General features: G+C 34.9%; 1 protein-coding gene across 1 annotated transcript in view; it reads left to right on the top strand.

Annotated features, from left to right (window-relative positions):
* The first annotated feature begins 7,817 nt into the window (after positions 1-7,817).
* LOC123865184 overlaps positions 7,818-16,352 on the top strand; it is a 130,765-nt gene continuing 122,230 nt past the window's right edge. The window contains exon 1 of the mRNA XM_045906056.1: positions 7,818-7,966. The gene's annotated coding sequence lies outside the window, so the exon portion shown is untranslated. The remainder of the gene's footprint in view (positions 7,967-16,352) is intronic.

Genomic DNA, 16,352 nt, shown 5'->3' with positions numbered 1-16,352 from the left:
TGACATTACGCTCCGTAAGTTTCTCAAATTGCCGCCATTAAAAGGAGCTTTGAAATAATCCGAGCTGCATTTCTAGAATACTGCTATGCAAATGCTGCTTGAACTTAGAACAGATGTGTCTTCTAATAAAATCGAGGAAACTATAGGTGTTTCCAACATTTTCTTGTTACTTTCTTTTCCGATCGTAGACAAGTCACAACTCGTAGAAAAAATATAACGAGTTTTTCTGCTTTTAAAAACGTTATTTAAACACTTTACTAGGCTTTGGGAGATAACAGGTAAAAAAAATATATCAAACTATAAAGTCTAGCCCTCGTGGACTCTGCAACGTTGTCTAGATTCGTTAACTGGGTAGATTTTGGAGGTCCGATGAAGGCCTTAACCGCCTCCTCGTCATTCTTGTGTATTGGATCTGCTAATAGTCGAACCTATGAGCTAATAAAAAAACCTTAAAGCCGAAATCGTTCTCCTAGGTCTTGAAAAAGGCTCTGGATGCCCACCGTATAATAAAGTACGCCCAAAGTACAATATTATTTCAAGAAACAAACTAACATTAGTTTTGTGATTAATTGGTAAGGGTCACCAATCTCAGAATTAAGTAGCTGGACGCAGAGAGAGAAAAATTCGTTAGGATGAAGATAAAAACGACTATAATGAAAGTCTCGGCTATCGAATCGGTACAGACCGAGGACATATTGTGACATTAAGCTTCGTAAGTTTCTCAAATTGCAGCTATTAAAAAGAGCTTTAAAATAATCCGTGCAGTCGTTCTAAGGAAATACTGCGATGCGAACGCAGCTCGATCTTACAGCAGATGTGGCCGTCTGATGTTCGGACGTGTTTTATTCAATTCAATGTTGAAGGATTCTAGAAGTGTAAAATTATGATTTATTTTTATTTAATTCAGATACAAGACAGTCATTGACTGTAAGCTTACCAGGGCGAAGCGGGGGTGATTCGCTAACTCAATGGTCCTCGCTCTTTACAATCATCAGCGAATAATATTATGTAAAGCGGCGGAACACAGCTGAAAATGAGCAAAGGCTTCGCTTCGATTCGTTCGCTTTCATTTTCTCATCCATATCTAATAGTTAGCTATCATTGCCTTCATTTGCCCTGTCTGTACCCCACCTGCTTTTTGAACCAATACTGATAGAGCCTTGAGTTGTCATAAGTACCTACCGTAAACTATTGGCCTACATGGACATTTAACTTTTAAATACCAAGAATAAAAAGGAAGGAATACAAATTCTACATTCATTTACCTAATAACGCAAATGTCGTGAGTTAACGAAGCGTGCCTGTGAATTTCATCGCATTAAGGTTTGTACCTTTTTGTGTGCAAATATCGTTATGAGCGAGAAAATTCTCTTAGAAATAAACAGTAGAGTGGAAGCGAGTATATTACACGGATGTACCAGTTGATTCCCTCGAGTCACACCTGTCTTGTACACGTAACGTAATTCGATCAAAGGATTTTCACTTCTATTCCAAAAGCGTTAAGGTAGACAAGTCCTTCTTGATTTCAGGCAAAACTTGTTAAGCGATTTCACTGTTTATACATACAGCTGACGTCAATACAAACGAAGTCGGGACCTTTTGTTGATTCTGTTTTAGGGAAATATTTTAAGCATTTTGTTTGTAGGTATCTATCCTTTTTTGTTTTAAGGTAAAAAGGATAACGGACTGACTTCAGTTAAATGTAGGCAATAGAAATGCTGTAAAGAAAATTGTTATAGGCAGGTAATTTCATTCTTCGAAGATCACACCTGATGTTGAGTGATGGATCATGCTTTCAAGTTTTTTCTTATAATAAGTTAAAAGAACCTCAAAATGAATATCTTTACTTTTACTTTACACCTTTTTTTTTTCTTTTGTCGTAAAATATCTATGTGCCTTTTTACACAGTTATTTTACGTTCTTATAAACGGTGTAACTGATCTTGATATAATAGGCATTATGTCACAGTCATAGCTTATGTTCTATGGGAGTACAGAAATTTCACATGGACAGTCTCAGAATGAGCAAAAAATTATGCTAATACAGAAAAGAGGCGGTAGCTCTAAGGTTAAGACTCCTTTAAAAGAGTATGAACTCTGCCAATCCGCACTTAGCGAAACATAAATATCTATAGTCATAGTTTACTACCCACTGTCTTCTTGTATAATATCTACCTGTGAAAAGCTGAAAAGCTTTAAGATATTTAATTTTAAGTCTATGCTGTTGGTTTTCCAATTAAAAATAAATAAAAATAAAATAAAATAGTTTAATGCATTACGTTGCTGTCTTAGTTAATAACTGATTTCGTGATCGTCCATGACACTGACTAAAAACCCTGACGCCTTTGCTGCTGACATTTCAATAAATTACCATCAGTGTCAATAGGGTTCTCCATATTTCATAAAACAAGAGCATCGAAGCAAGTTCTCTTAGGAAAACTATAGACGGAACGGTTTATCCGCGTGTATGATATTTAATGCAAGAAACTGAGCATCAAAAAGAGTCCGCGAAGTATCAGTTCAGCCACGATTGCACAAATTTTATTGTAATTCAGATGATTTATATTTCAACTCTAGCTCACGCCCGCGACTTGTCCGCGTGGATTAAGGTTTTCCAAAATCTCGTAGGAACTAATTGGTTTGAAAAGTAGCCTTTGTGTTAATTCATTATACCCCAGTATGATCTATCTAGATTCCGAATTTCAGCCAAATCCGTTCAGTAGTTTTTGCGTAAAAGAGTAACCAACATACATCCATCCATACATACAAACTTTCACGTTTATAATATTAGTAGTATTAGTAATGAGGTAAGTAATGAGGTAAGTTTAATAATGAAACTAGTTTATGCCCGTGACTTCGTCCGCGTGGACTACATAAATATCAAACCCCTATTTTTGCCACCTTAGGGGTTAAATTATAAGAAAGAGTGTGAGTTAAGAACCCGCCCCGTTTGTAATTATCCTAATAATACCTTTTGCCCAGTTTGTATACTATCCATCAATGTCTCTCTTTAGAAAGTTAGTGTAAAGCCATCTTAATGAAGTTATCCAGCGAAAACTGGATTAGACTCTTTTTTATACCAACTTGTGAAGTCATTAGAACAGAAGAAAAAGTTAGGTGTAAGTTATAATTTCTCCTGTGACCTATCCTACCATCTATTCATCCATCCATACAAAAGATCCTACCATCAATTAATTCAATACCATCTTAGAAGATGGTCTTACTCATCAACGAGCTTTACACGCTACTTATTGGTACAAACGTTACAATATAATATATCTATGGTATTGCGATCAATTTGTAGCTCCATTGCCTCAATATGCAATTAGTATGGATGTTTTTGCTTCTCTTGCGTTGAACGTGTATCGAAATTGAGTTCCATTGGAAGGATGGAATATCGTTAACTTTAATTAACGAAACGTATCTACTGTTGAAGATTAAATAAACATTATATGAATGACTAGCTGACGCCTGCGATTTCTTCGTCCGCGTGGATTTAGGTTTTTTGAAATCCCGAGAGAACTCTTTGATTTTCCGGGATAAAAAGTAGCCTATGTACTAATTGAGGATATTATCTATCTCCATTCCGAGTTTCAGCCACATTCGTCCAGTGGTTTTTGCGTGAAGGAGTAACAAACACACACACACACACACAAACTTTCGCCTTTATAATATTAGTGTGATATTGTGTGTTGTGGCACGATCGTGAGAGCCGGGAGGATTACGGTCCGATTCCCAGCAGGGTTAGTTTAGAGGAATGTTGGGATGTGAGACGTCGTTAGAACTCTTCGAACAGAGTCACCTAGTTTCAGTATGTGGAGATCGCTAGAAGTTTAATAACTTAAAATATAAAACCTCCGACACAAAAACCTCTATAAGAAAACTAGAAAAGAGCTGATAACTTTCAAACGGCTGAACCATTTTCTTCGATTATAGCTAAGGACATTCTCAATCAAGCCACTTTTGAAACAAAAAAATAACTAAATTAAAATCGGTCCATTCGTTTAGGAGCTACGATGCCACAGACAGATACACAGATACACACGTCAAACTTATAATACCCCTCTTTTTGGGTCAGGGGTTAATAAACTGCCATGACACCCCACCCATCGGATAAAGCACCCCACCAGTTGGATTTGAAACTAAACACAATCGGAGAGACCGATCTACTAGGTTCGACTGTCTCAAGGCGGATGCTGAACAGGCGCGGCTTCAGCTCATTTTGAGAAGGGCTGAAACAAATATTCCAGGCAGCCAAAGCTACCTGTAAGGACCAACCTCTGTATATCTACGCCCAGGCAAGTAGACTCAGCCTCGAGATCCGTGCCTCTACAGACTCCGGCCTGTCAAGAAGATACCACAATAACTGCCATCCCCTTTAGGTTTAGGGTTAGAGCAATTCAGCGCAAAAATAAATAAATGGTTTAATAAACTATTTATCAATTTATAGCTCCATTGCCTCAATACGGAATTATTGTATGTATTAAATATTAAGTGTATTACATGTATTAAGTATTTGTATGTTTTTTCCGTTCGCGTTGAACGTGCATCGAAACTGAGTTCGATTATTGGAAAAGTGGACGATCTACTATTTATTTTAAATAATTCAATTTAAGTACTATTTGGAAACATTGTGTGAATGTGGCTTGATTCCACGCAGGTTAAATTAAAAAAATATCTTTAGTGGGAGGCTTTGGCCGCGTCTTAGCTGTTATATTCCCGCAAAGATGTACCGCCAAACGGTTTACGTTTCGGTACAATGTAATAATAAAGTAATAATATAAAATTTTGTTTGTGTAAATGTTTCATAGACTGTCATATCCCTTCCATGTTCGTATTTCCATAAACAAACAGTCAAACTTCATGATCAATTTGTGGCCCTATTGCTTCAATAGGCAATTATTATTACTTGGATGTTTTTGCTTCTCCCACGTAGAGCGAGCATCAAAATTGAGTTCCATTAACAAAAGGGGTATATTGTGAGCCTTAGTAACTGTTTTAGATTGTAAACATTGTACATAGACCACAGTTGCATGCACACTGGCCTTATACGTGAAGTCTATAGTTCAAATTAGACTTTTGGGTTAAAGAATAATAGAATTTTCGAAATTAAAGGTCAGTTTTGAAATTTAGGTCTTCTGATGGGAGATTTCGAGTACGGCTTAGTGCTTTTATGTTTCGGCACTAGGCCATATACTTAAAAATCGATTAAAATATTGCTTTAATAATAAAAAATCTGTACAGGTACATCTTCCAGGTTTACAATATTTCTGTAACTTAAATTTGGTCTATTTCTAGCAATATTGCCTTAATACACAATTAGGATCAGTTAAGAAATTTAGGTCTGATGGGAGATTTCGGCCGCGGCTGAGTTCTTTGGAGTTCCGGCATGTTGTCGAAGAAGCTATTAGGGTATGGCTTTATTAATCTGCAATACACCCTCCAGTTAAGAGCACTTCTGCAACTTCGATGTGATCAATTTGTAGCCCCATTGCCCCAGCACGCAATTAGTACTTGGTTGTTTTTGTTCCTCCCACGTTATACGCGCATCGAAATTGAATTCGATTGTAAGGGTGGAGTATTGTTAACTTTAATTAACGATACGTTAAGTGATACCTACCTACTGTTTAAGATCACAAAACATTGAATTTAAATAATATTTATTCATGTTTAATTATCAATTATTTAATTAAATTATTTTATTTTAGATTTAATCGAATATTTTTTTTTGTTTTAATTTTGTCTTAAATTTATTTTACAGAATTACCTAATTATTAAAGATTATAATAATATATTTTTTGTATTTATTTTCACATGGGAAATCGAGGACACTATGATATTCAGGCCAAGTTAATATAAGAATTAATAATTCCATCAAGTCATGTATTTCCTGACAGAACGACACATAGTTACGCCCCTGGTAATTACCTACTGCATGGTTGTGTGTGTGTGTATTCTTTAGGGTCGAAAAATTAAGTTAGTACTTCGGACATTTTTATAACTACTTACATTTCTTTTGGTCACTTGTTGCGCCACGTTAAATTTTATCTCACAAATCACAGCAAAAAGTTCGTTGGGGGGTGAAGCTTTTAAGTAATTATTATGAATTAAAAATCCTGAATTACGTTCTATTGGTAGAGTCGGGATAATGATCCAGAGTAATGAAGAAAACAACGACAAGAGAGAGAGAAAGCTAGTAATTTTAAAACATAAAACTGTCCTAAATAACATTCTGTCATCATGTAATATTGCTATTGTAAGTGTTATTTTCATGTACTCCTATCCCACTTTGACCCTTTTGCGTCATTAGGGCATCCCATTTATTCCTCATCTTAAATGTCCATACAGATACGCCAAAGTGTTGCGGCTTTTAGGCGGGCACTCCTCGGATTACGGAAACACAACCCCAAGATGATAAATTTCCTTTATGCTTATTCATTCTGTTTGTATTGCGTGTAGTCTAAAATATATTGCACTAGATAATACCGGCGACTTCATTCGCGTGGATTTAGGCCTTTGAAAATTTCGTAGACATTGCTATGCTCACCTCCAGGATAGAAACTATCTCTATACAAAGTTTAGTCAAAATCATTTAAGCGGATGGATGGTGTAAAGGTTACAGACAGATACATTTATATTTTATATGCATTTTTATTATATGTAACTTAAGAATACGTAAGGTATCACTAATCTGTTGACTAATGTATTGAAGCTTATTAATTATTATTAAAAAAATACTTAAATACTAATTGTATATTTTCATGACCACAAAAACTCTTTAAAAATTCTTTCATGAACTTTGCTTTTATCAAGTTTACGTATTTCCTTTTCCCTTATAAGATGGAGTAGAGTAGATTTGAATATTCTTGATAATAATTCATTAATAAGCTCAGCTTTGTTTACTTTGACATGTCGTTGAAACTGGATACATACTTACTGAAAACAAAATACGGAGGACGGGCGTTGCATCTGGGCTTGGCGCACATGACCACCGCTATTTCAAAGTACGCATCGTATAGTTTGAGTTGTTATCAAGAAAGAAGTGGTCTCTGCTCTGCCGGTGTGCGTTGTGCCTAAGTGTTGAGCTCATGCAAGGAATAGGTTCGACAATAGTCCCAAAGATTGAGAATGCCTTTTTTTAGAGTTTTGTTTTTTGACCTTTGACCTTTTTTTGACCTTTCAAATTTAAGTCCACTTCTTAACCATTGAGCTTCATTATTATCTCGATCATATAAAATAGACTTCATATCGCAGCCCGAAACCACCAGTATCAATGGTTGCAAAGCGACCTCACTTTTCAATTAAATTTCGTAAACTGTTACTGAAAGCTGAACGGATCTCTTTAACACATGACAAGGAATACTTTTCTTCCTACAAAAACCTTGAATCTAAAATATTGCTTTCAACAAAACCTCCAAGTCCAAGTTCAGTATATTATAAGTAAAATTCAAAAAGTTTTTATTAATGGTAAAATATTTATTACAAAAAAGCACACGGGTCTAAAAGAATAATTAATATATTATGCGCACGGCTTTAAAAAGTTCAAGAGAAAAGTAAAACCATTTAAAAACTCCTCGCGTGCCTCTACAATTTAGTTACAACCCTAGACCTCATTCGAGCGTACGCCTAAGCGTCTTTATTAGGGTTGCCTCTAAATGTAAAAGTACAGTTCAGACTCTCACAGACTTTCATGACCTCTTTCCACGAATACCTTCAACAAACAATTAAAAAAAAGCGCCGCATTATTGCAAAGAGCGTATGCAAGAGAAGAGGCTGAAACAATTTGCCGACTGCTTCAGTTTGACGGCAACGGTAGAGGCGTGCGGACGTGTTTCCTGTAATTTTGTGATGCGAAATAAAATATACGTCGAATTCGTACTTTTCATTGCTATGTCGTTGTGTTCGTAAAATCGAGATGGTTTTTGTGTTGTGAGAGTTTTGTGGGTTGTGGAAAATATGTGATAATGGTAAGTTTCTTACATAACATTAATATTAAGTATACTTATTCTGTTCTTAATACAACTTTTTTACAAGTTGGTAACGATAAACCTACTAGTATATTTTTTTCCGTAAGCTCGTTTGCTTTCGTAATTAATTAAGATTTCAAAATTCAAACGTTATAGGAACAAAAGCAACTAACTTCTCTAATGGTATAAAAATTCGATCGCGATGAATATCGTCCTTCTAATTTATACGTAATTAATTTATCAACATTATGTCATTACAGTATTAATTAAACAATCGGAAATTAAAATATGTGTAATGGTATTTAATTATTTTGAATAAATGCTTTTGAGTAGTTGAGTAAGCCTTATTTCTCAATGAATTACTGATTCGCCATAAATAAAATGGATAACTGCACTAACTTTTATGTTTCGCCAATAAAGTAATTATTCATTTTTTAAATAGACTGATGTAGGTAAATACTATATTGGAAACAATGTGTAACCAGTTGAAATAAGCGTTCAATTTTTTTTTCAAAAGTATTTGGTCTAATGGATATAAACGAATTTTTTTCGAAACTTATACTATCATGCGTTAAAAAATGTTTTGTTAAGTATGGACAGTTACCATCAGGTGAACTAGAGTAGAGAATTGTAGAGTATAGTCTGCTAATATTTTCGAAAGTAGTGTTGGATTTCGAGGTGTACCCATCTACGAACAGTGCAATGCCGCTACGCAAGCGTAGCACGTTCACCTAGTGCTACGCCTTTGCTACACATTAATGCACTTAGCAAAATGTGTTGAATGCGAACTTAAATTATACTTTCAAACAAAAGTAGTGCTTTTCTTTGACTGTACTATGGATAAAGCTAATAGAGTAAATGAATGTATTTTAACTACTTGTAATTTAACTACGTTTTTCTTGGTCACATCTATACTAGAGGTAAAGTTTATAAGTTTGTTTGTAGTTAGTAAGTAATCTCTGGAACTACTGAACCAATTTTAAAAATTCTTAGAAAGCTACGTTATTCCTGAGTGACGTAGGCTATATTTTATTCTCAAAAAATTAGAGATCCCTACGAAATATGCAATAAGCTACCCGTGAGAAGCCAGAGCGAGTTGCTAGTCAGCTATAATCAAATGGACACTGAACATAGTACATCGATTTGGCAGGCATCATCGATGGCAGGCATGTATTGACGTCAAGAATAATAAATTACTGGTCAAGTGCGAGTCGGACTGGCATACAAAGAGGTCCGCACCATCGTATATGATTTTCCAAGATATGTCCGTTTTTTTTTTTAATTTACATGGCAGGCATTTTGAAATTGTTATTTTTGTTTTACCAGCTATAGAAAAGTAATGTAAAAGGCATACTTTCAACTCCCTACCTATTCAGGTCTATGAGATACAGCCCCCAGAGACAAACAGACAGACGGACAAATGGACAGTCAGACAGGGAACCCAAACGTAAACCCAACCCAAATCCAACCCAAACCCAAACGGTGCTATACCGTTTGGGTACGAAACCCTAAAAAGTAGCTTTGTCTGAGGCGATATTATTACATTTATATTTTTTTACCCGACTGCGGCAAAGCCAAAAGGAAGGGTTATGATTTTAGCAGTCTATGTATGTATGTTTGTCTCCAGATTCTGTGTGTTTCACCGTAGCGCCTATACTACTGGGCCGATTTTGATGAATGAGCTGGTGTCAACTGATTCGTTGTAAAGGCCCGGGTGACATAGCTTATACATATTTTATACGAAAAAAATTGACCTAGCGGATGTTACATCAAAATAAGTGGGGGTCTCCAAAAATATTTCTTAGCTATTGTATCGAGTGGGGTGACAAATGAAAGAGGAGAAAATTCTCAATTCATAGGTATAATAGCACAACAACATTAAAATACACCAAACGACAGACAAACAATTTTACTCTAATATTTCTATGTGATTAATACGATCGCAGTAAGGTTTTAGTTTTCAACTTTATCATGTTTACTTTTTGTTATGACTAATGAGCAATTATATCCTTTCTATGTAGGAGATTGGAATTAGGAAGGCCTTTTACCTTTTATCGTATACCCTTACACCATAATTATTATTAAGGGACGAGTTTAGACTGATGATTAAAAGACGAAGAGACGAGAGATTAAAGGACTAGCTGACCCATACCGGCTTTGCTATTTATAATTCTTTTCATAATGAGGATCTACATTATAGAGATAAAATCTATACGAACTCTGAAATTAGACCTAGCGATTGAGCTGTTCGTTGATATATGTCAGTCAGTCAGTTAGTTTCTCCTTTTATACATACCTTAACTGATGTATCTTTAATGATATATATACATAATATTATGTGAAATAAGTCAATTAAAACGAACTCGCAGTTAGGAACTAGCGAGCAACTCCTAATTATTATGAAATTAATAACGCAATTACTTTTACGAAAAGTTAGCAAAAGTTACTTGGATGAGATTGGTATAATCGCACTGATATTTAATGACTGTAGCTGGATGGATGGATTCTTCAATACCGAATGATTAATTTACTATTATCAGTGATATTTAATTAATATGAATCGATCAACGAAAACTAACGCGTTCATAAATAAATAATCAATGCGAAATTAATAATGCAAAGTTGTCAAAAGTTACTTAGATGAGATTGGAATAAGCAGACTGATAGCTGTTAATGACTGTGTAGCTACAAACAGAACTTATAAACATTACGAAATTAATCACGCAAAGTTAGCAAAAGTAACTTGGATCGGATTGGAATAATTAGACTGTAAGTTAATGAGTATGATAGATTCTCTACGTTAGTTGATATGGCTGGATGGATGTATTCATCAACACCGAATGATTAATTACTGTCACAACTAACGGTTTTGAACTTAGATGTTGCCGATAGTGTCATACTCGTGTTTATAATTTATGAACCAATACGCCAAACGTTAATTATAACTTATCGTCATCATCATTATTATCTCAACCTATTGCTCTCTCTCTACTAAGCACGGGTTTCCTTTCGATAGAGAAAGTTTAGGCTAAGGTCCACAAAACTGTAAGACTTTACACTCCTTTGAAAAAACTATGGAGAATGCTCAAATGTGCAGATTTCCTCACGATTTTTTTCTTCACTGTTAAAACAAGTGATATCCAATTGCTTAAAACGAACATAGCAGGTGAATTGGACCCAACGTCTTAAGCAGTGGGTTATCATTGTATCATTTCAAATTATAATTCAGCCTTGAATACATACAAGGCGCGACGCGACGGTACAATAATGCTTGTAAAAGTTGCTGTTACTTGTGAGTTTGTTAAAGAGTTTACACTATCGAGCATTCGTAGGAATTGCACTGCAAAAGTTACGCGCTCTCGTATTCTTACGAAGGTAGGTACATCAGATTCCTTGTACTATATACAAATCGTAAACATGTACGCGCGCATTTAGTGTGATATTCCGTCGCACAGTGTCGCCATGAGTGATAATGTGGGTGGCTCTTAGGCTTAACGATTATTACTATTATTGGATGTTAGTGATTATAACTAGAGGTATGGAGGAAACAAAAAGACCAAATTCTGACCTCCAAATTCGTTTAATCTTTACCGACTTGGGTAAAAGTCGCTTACTCATCTAATCGCAATTAAACTACGGTCTTCATTACGCCCCTCAATTTATGTAATAAAACATCAGTAATTTAGAATAAAAAATGGTGTATTTTTCAAACACCTATTGACCAATCATTCCGAACTTAAATTAGAGAATAAAAGTGAAATGAAGAGGATAAATAAGTGGGTTCCTTAAAACCAGTTCGATAAAAAGACAATCAAACAAAAGCACCCTTTTATTTTCTTACAGACTGAGCCAGAATCGTATCCGTTACTATACGCCCCTCTTTTTAGGGGAGTAAGCAATAAATATACAGAGATATTTGGAATGCTTGCAAATGTAGAGCGTCCAATTTGTATTGTTACGAGAAATATTCTTCATCATTCAATGTAATGATTGAGCGAAATGAATTAATATCCTTTACTGCTTTACTTATTTCCTTTTATTTTATTATTATTTTATATTATTTTAATATTTTATATTATATTATTTTAATATTTTATATTATATTATTTTATATATTTACTCGACTTTGCCCAAAAAAGTAGTGTATTGTTTTCAGGTTTCATGTATTTATGTTTGTATGTATGTTTCTTTGTTTTAACGTAACTTCATACGTAAATATGTCGTATATACGTACGTGTATATTCATATCTAAATTTTTATGTATGGGATCACATTAATATTATAAAGGCGAAAGTTTGTGTGTAAGTGTGTGTGTCTGTGTGTACGTTTGTTACCTACTCCTTCACGCAAAAACTATTGGACGGATTTGGCTGTTTGGAATGGAGATAGATAATATCCTGGATTAGCACATAGGCTACTTTTTATCCCGGAAAATTAAATAGTTTCAACGGGATTCCAATTAACCTAAATCCACGCGGACGAAGTCGCGGGCGTCAGCTAGTAAATAAATATTTCTTTCACCATTAGACAGCTACTTTATCCTTGTACCATGGACAAAAACGTGGATAAAAGTTAGTATTTTATATGGTCGAGTGGATTATTTTCCGCTTTGCTATCAAATACTTTGTCCAGATATTAATATTCAGAAGCCATGCATATTTTCTTGTTAGTTTGAAAAGAAAGAAAGAAATCAAATTTCGATAATGCAGCGGTTCTTATTCATAACGGCAAAAGAGTTTGTGACAAAGTTGTTCTCTTTGTTGAGAAGAGAATTTATTTGAATGATTTTATGCAATTTTATTTTTCCTCCGAGAAAGCTGGTTGCTTTCAATTTAACTGTATTTTATTGGATGCCATTCGATTTTCCGCGAGTTGTGAAATCGCATTGGGATATATTTTGAAAGAGATTCATTAACTAGTGGGTAAGTTTTTATGAATAAAATAATTATAATTATTTTGACTTAACTATTTTATTATATCTTTCTGTTTTATAACATGCTAGATGGTGCCTACGTAAGTTTTTTGAAGAATTCCTTGATATTCCGGGATGAAATTCATTTTGTCGGTTAGGTTTGCATCTGTCAGTCGGGATGCAAGTTAGCTTACGTACCAAATAAACGATCCCCACGATTCGTCCTCGTGGGTTTAGTTTAATTCCTGTGGGAACTCTTTGATTTTTCGGGATAAAAATTAACCTATCTCCTTCCCAAGGATGTTAGCTAACTCTGTACTAAACATACAAATCGGTTGAAGGGGTTAGGCAGACAGGTCAGTACCCGGCTGAGTTTGTTGTGGGCTCTTCTCAGTCTTGGGCGCGTTTGGAACCCTCGTAGCTTTAGTTTTAAGTAACGCAATTAATTATTATCACCACTATATCGTACAAGTTTAACAATTTTGACCATCAAAAGGAGTACTACTTTGAATAAATGATTTTGACTTTCGACTTTGACTTTGGTTATTATATTTACACGAAATTAATGGTCACATCTAGTAGGCTTATAACTTTTGGTTAAAAAACTTTGTTTTAATTTACTTACTTCCAATAAACAAAAAACACCTAAACCTTTAAAACTAGAAATCGCTGTGTAGGATGAAGTTGCGAGTAAATTGAGATCGAGTAAATAAGTTTCTTTACTAAATACGTAGGCTTAAGTTGAGTCTTTTATAAATAGATGGTCTAACGAACCGAGAACTGTCTGTTTGTCCTTCCACACGGCTTGAGCTATATTGAACTTGATAGATTTATTTTTTGTTCGACGTACGTGAGCCAAAAATATTCCTATATAAAATTTAGATAGACTATATGTATAATATGCCTCTAATATCTGGAATGTAGGTTTTGAAAATACTTATAAAGTTAATTTTTTTAAATACTTGACACCTAATAGGATTTTGAAATAATTAATGACGCACGATCAATAAAATGTCCCAATCGCAATTTTAACTGCCGATAGAAAATATAGTATGATGTTAAGATCAATGTTTATTGAAATTTTCAGTTCATTGGTTGATAATAATAGTTTAGCTGGTATTTCACTCCTATCGACGTGATTAAACTTAGGAAAATAGTAATATATATTTATCGCTAATCTTGTCAAATTCTATAAGTGGGCGAGTTTAACAACACCCACGCATTTGTCGCCTTGAAGCTACTGGGTGCTTAACCACTTGTTTTTCTTAGCGTGGCCATGGTTTTTTAATCAAGGTCTGCTTACTATTCTAAAAAAGTTGTAAAGCCTGGCAAGACTACTAGGCGTTGAGTGTAAGTTAACTGTGCGTAAATGTCTTCGCACATTACACAAACTTGACACCAACTCGACTCGTAAAGTGGAAATGTGAGCTTTATATCATAGTGTTCCTTCCGGTTGAGTTGTCAACGTTGAAGTGTGTACAAATAAAGTAGGTATACGTCGCGTGGACCACGCTTGGCCTACGCGTCGTACACTTCTTTCAATTACTTAGTTAAATATTGAAAATTCTAACACAAGGAGCACATATAAAGCTCTAATTTCCATGCCTTTGGAGTCGGAATCGAGTTAGCGTCGAGTCAGTGTAATGTGCAAAGACCTTAATTATTATATGGAAATGTCAAACGACGATATTCTTCTATACATCTGAAATCGAGTAGGTACATTTATTGTGTTTAAAAATGCCCGCAAGAATTACCTAGTTATGTGGCCGTCCATATTGTCACTTCAGATTTGCAACTTATTGAGCGTAAAACTTAAAGTTAAAATAAATACAAAATATGTCCCAAAAAAGTAATTTTCTCGAAATATGACCCTTTTTCTTTAAAAAGTCGGATAAAAATGTGATCACAATACCGGCATCAGTTCTCCACGGCTAATACGGGCAAGATTTATACCCGGCTGCGGGTAAAATGGAAGAAAAATTTCACGAATCATTTTCTCTTAAGAATAATGTTTTGTTGCTCACAGGTATTTTATAAAAGGTATTGTGCGGCGGTTAATGTGTTGTGTGGGAATGATCTTATATATCTTTTAAATGGTGGCACATCTTTTTCACTGTCATTCATAAAGTTTTGTGAAGGGTTTTCTTTACAAATGCGGGTTTAAAAGAGATTTTTTTTCTCGGCGTCGGTGGTTCATTGCTTTACTGACAAAGCTTTCCATCTTTTTCAACTTGATCACACATGACATCGCACAATGTAATTCCGCAAAACCCAAGATTTCTTCTCTCGTTCTGTCTCTCTCTCTTCCCCTGCGTCGTATTTGTCACTCATCACTTTTAATTAATTACATAAAGGTTAGAGTTTTCTTTGCATAATAATCGCCACAATAGGTTCACAGATCCAGGATCCTTCCGCATATAAAACTCAGCTAAAAGAATGAGATTTCGACTTTGGGTTTTAAAGTTATTCAAGGTTATTAACAGATGCAAGTGATAATGACCCGGACTGAGCGACGGCAAAATGCCAAATTCGGACCTCTAAAGCCACCTAGTAACCGATTTGGATCAACATTGTTTAACAGTCCCAATCGAATGATGTGGGCTTTTACAATTAAGCCACACAAGCTATTTAATTTATCAAATCTAATTACTGCAAATATTTTAATATAGCAGATATGAAAAAAACCATCACAATAAAAACAGGACCAACAAAATATTACCTACCGCAATAAACATTCGTTATTGAATACCGTAAAATAATTGCCAGTATCTTCGTAACACAATAGCAATTTTCGAGTGTATTTTTTAACCAAAATTGCCCAGCGACAATGCACAATTTATCCAAACTTTTATACGGCATCCTGCTGATACGCTTTTATTATATATTTTTTGTAATTGGATTGCGTACATTTTATGTATCTTGATGCTATTCCGTTACGCGATATTTTACTCGTACATAATAAGCAACTTTGTGTAAGCAGCTTTGCTTAGCATTAGGTTAACAAGTGCAAATTAAAAATTTATAACACCCCCGACAAGTGAATGTTACAGTAATTAGAAAAGAGCTGATAACTTTCAAATAGCTGAACCAATTTTCTTGGATTATAGCTAAGAACACTCTCGATCAAGCCACCTTTCAAACAAACAAAAAGGAAAACTAAATTAAACTCGGTTCATTAGTTTAGGAGCTACGATGCCACAGATAGATACACAGATACACACGTCAAACTTATAACACCTCTCTTTTTGGGTCAGGAGTTAAAAATGACTTTGACTCAGGAAACGTAAGTAGATTAGTGTTTCTAAAAGTCTGGATCGCTGTGTGAGATTTACCGAAGTTTTGGTGGCTAGCCGGTGCAGCTTGTTGGGGGATCATGGTAAGACCATGGTTTTATAATAGTTTTATTTTGTGGTTTTATCTGACCATCGCGAAGGATTTAGAATTAGGTATATGAGCTTGTTACCTGTTAGGCAT

The sequence above is a fragment of the Maniola jurtina genome, chromosome 5, assembly GCF_905333055.1.
Source record: "Maniola jurtina chromosome 5, ilManJurt1.1, whole genome shotgun sequence".
Classification (NCBI taxonomy): domain Eukaryota; kingdom Metazoa; phylum Arthropoda; class Insecta; order Lepidoptera; family Nymphalidae; genus Maniola; species Maniola jurtina.
This window is presented reverse-complemented; position numbering and strand designations above follow the sequence as displayed.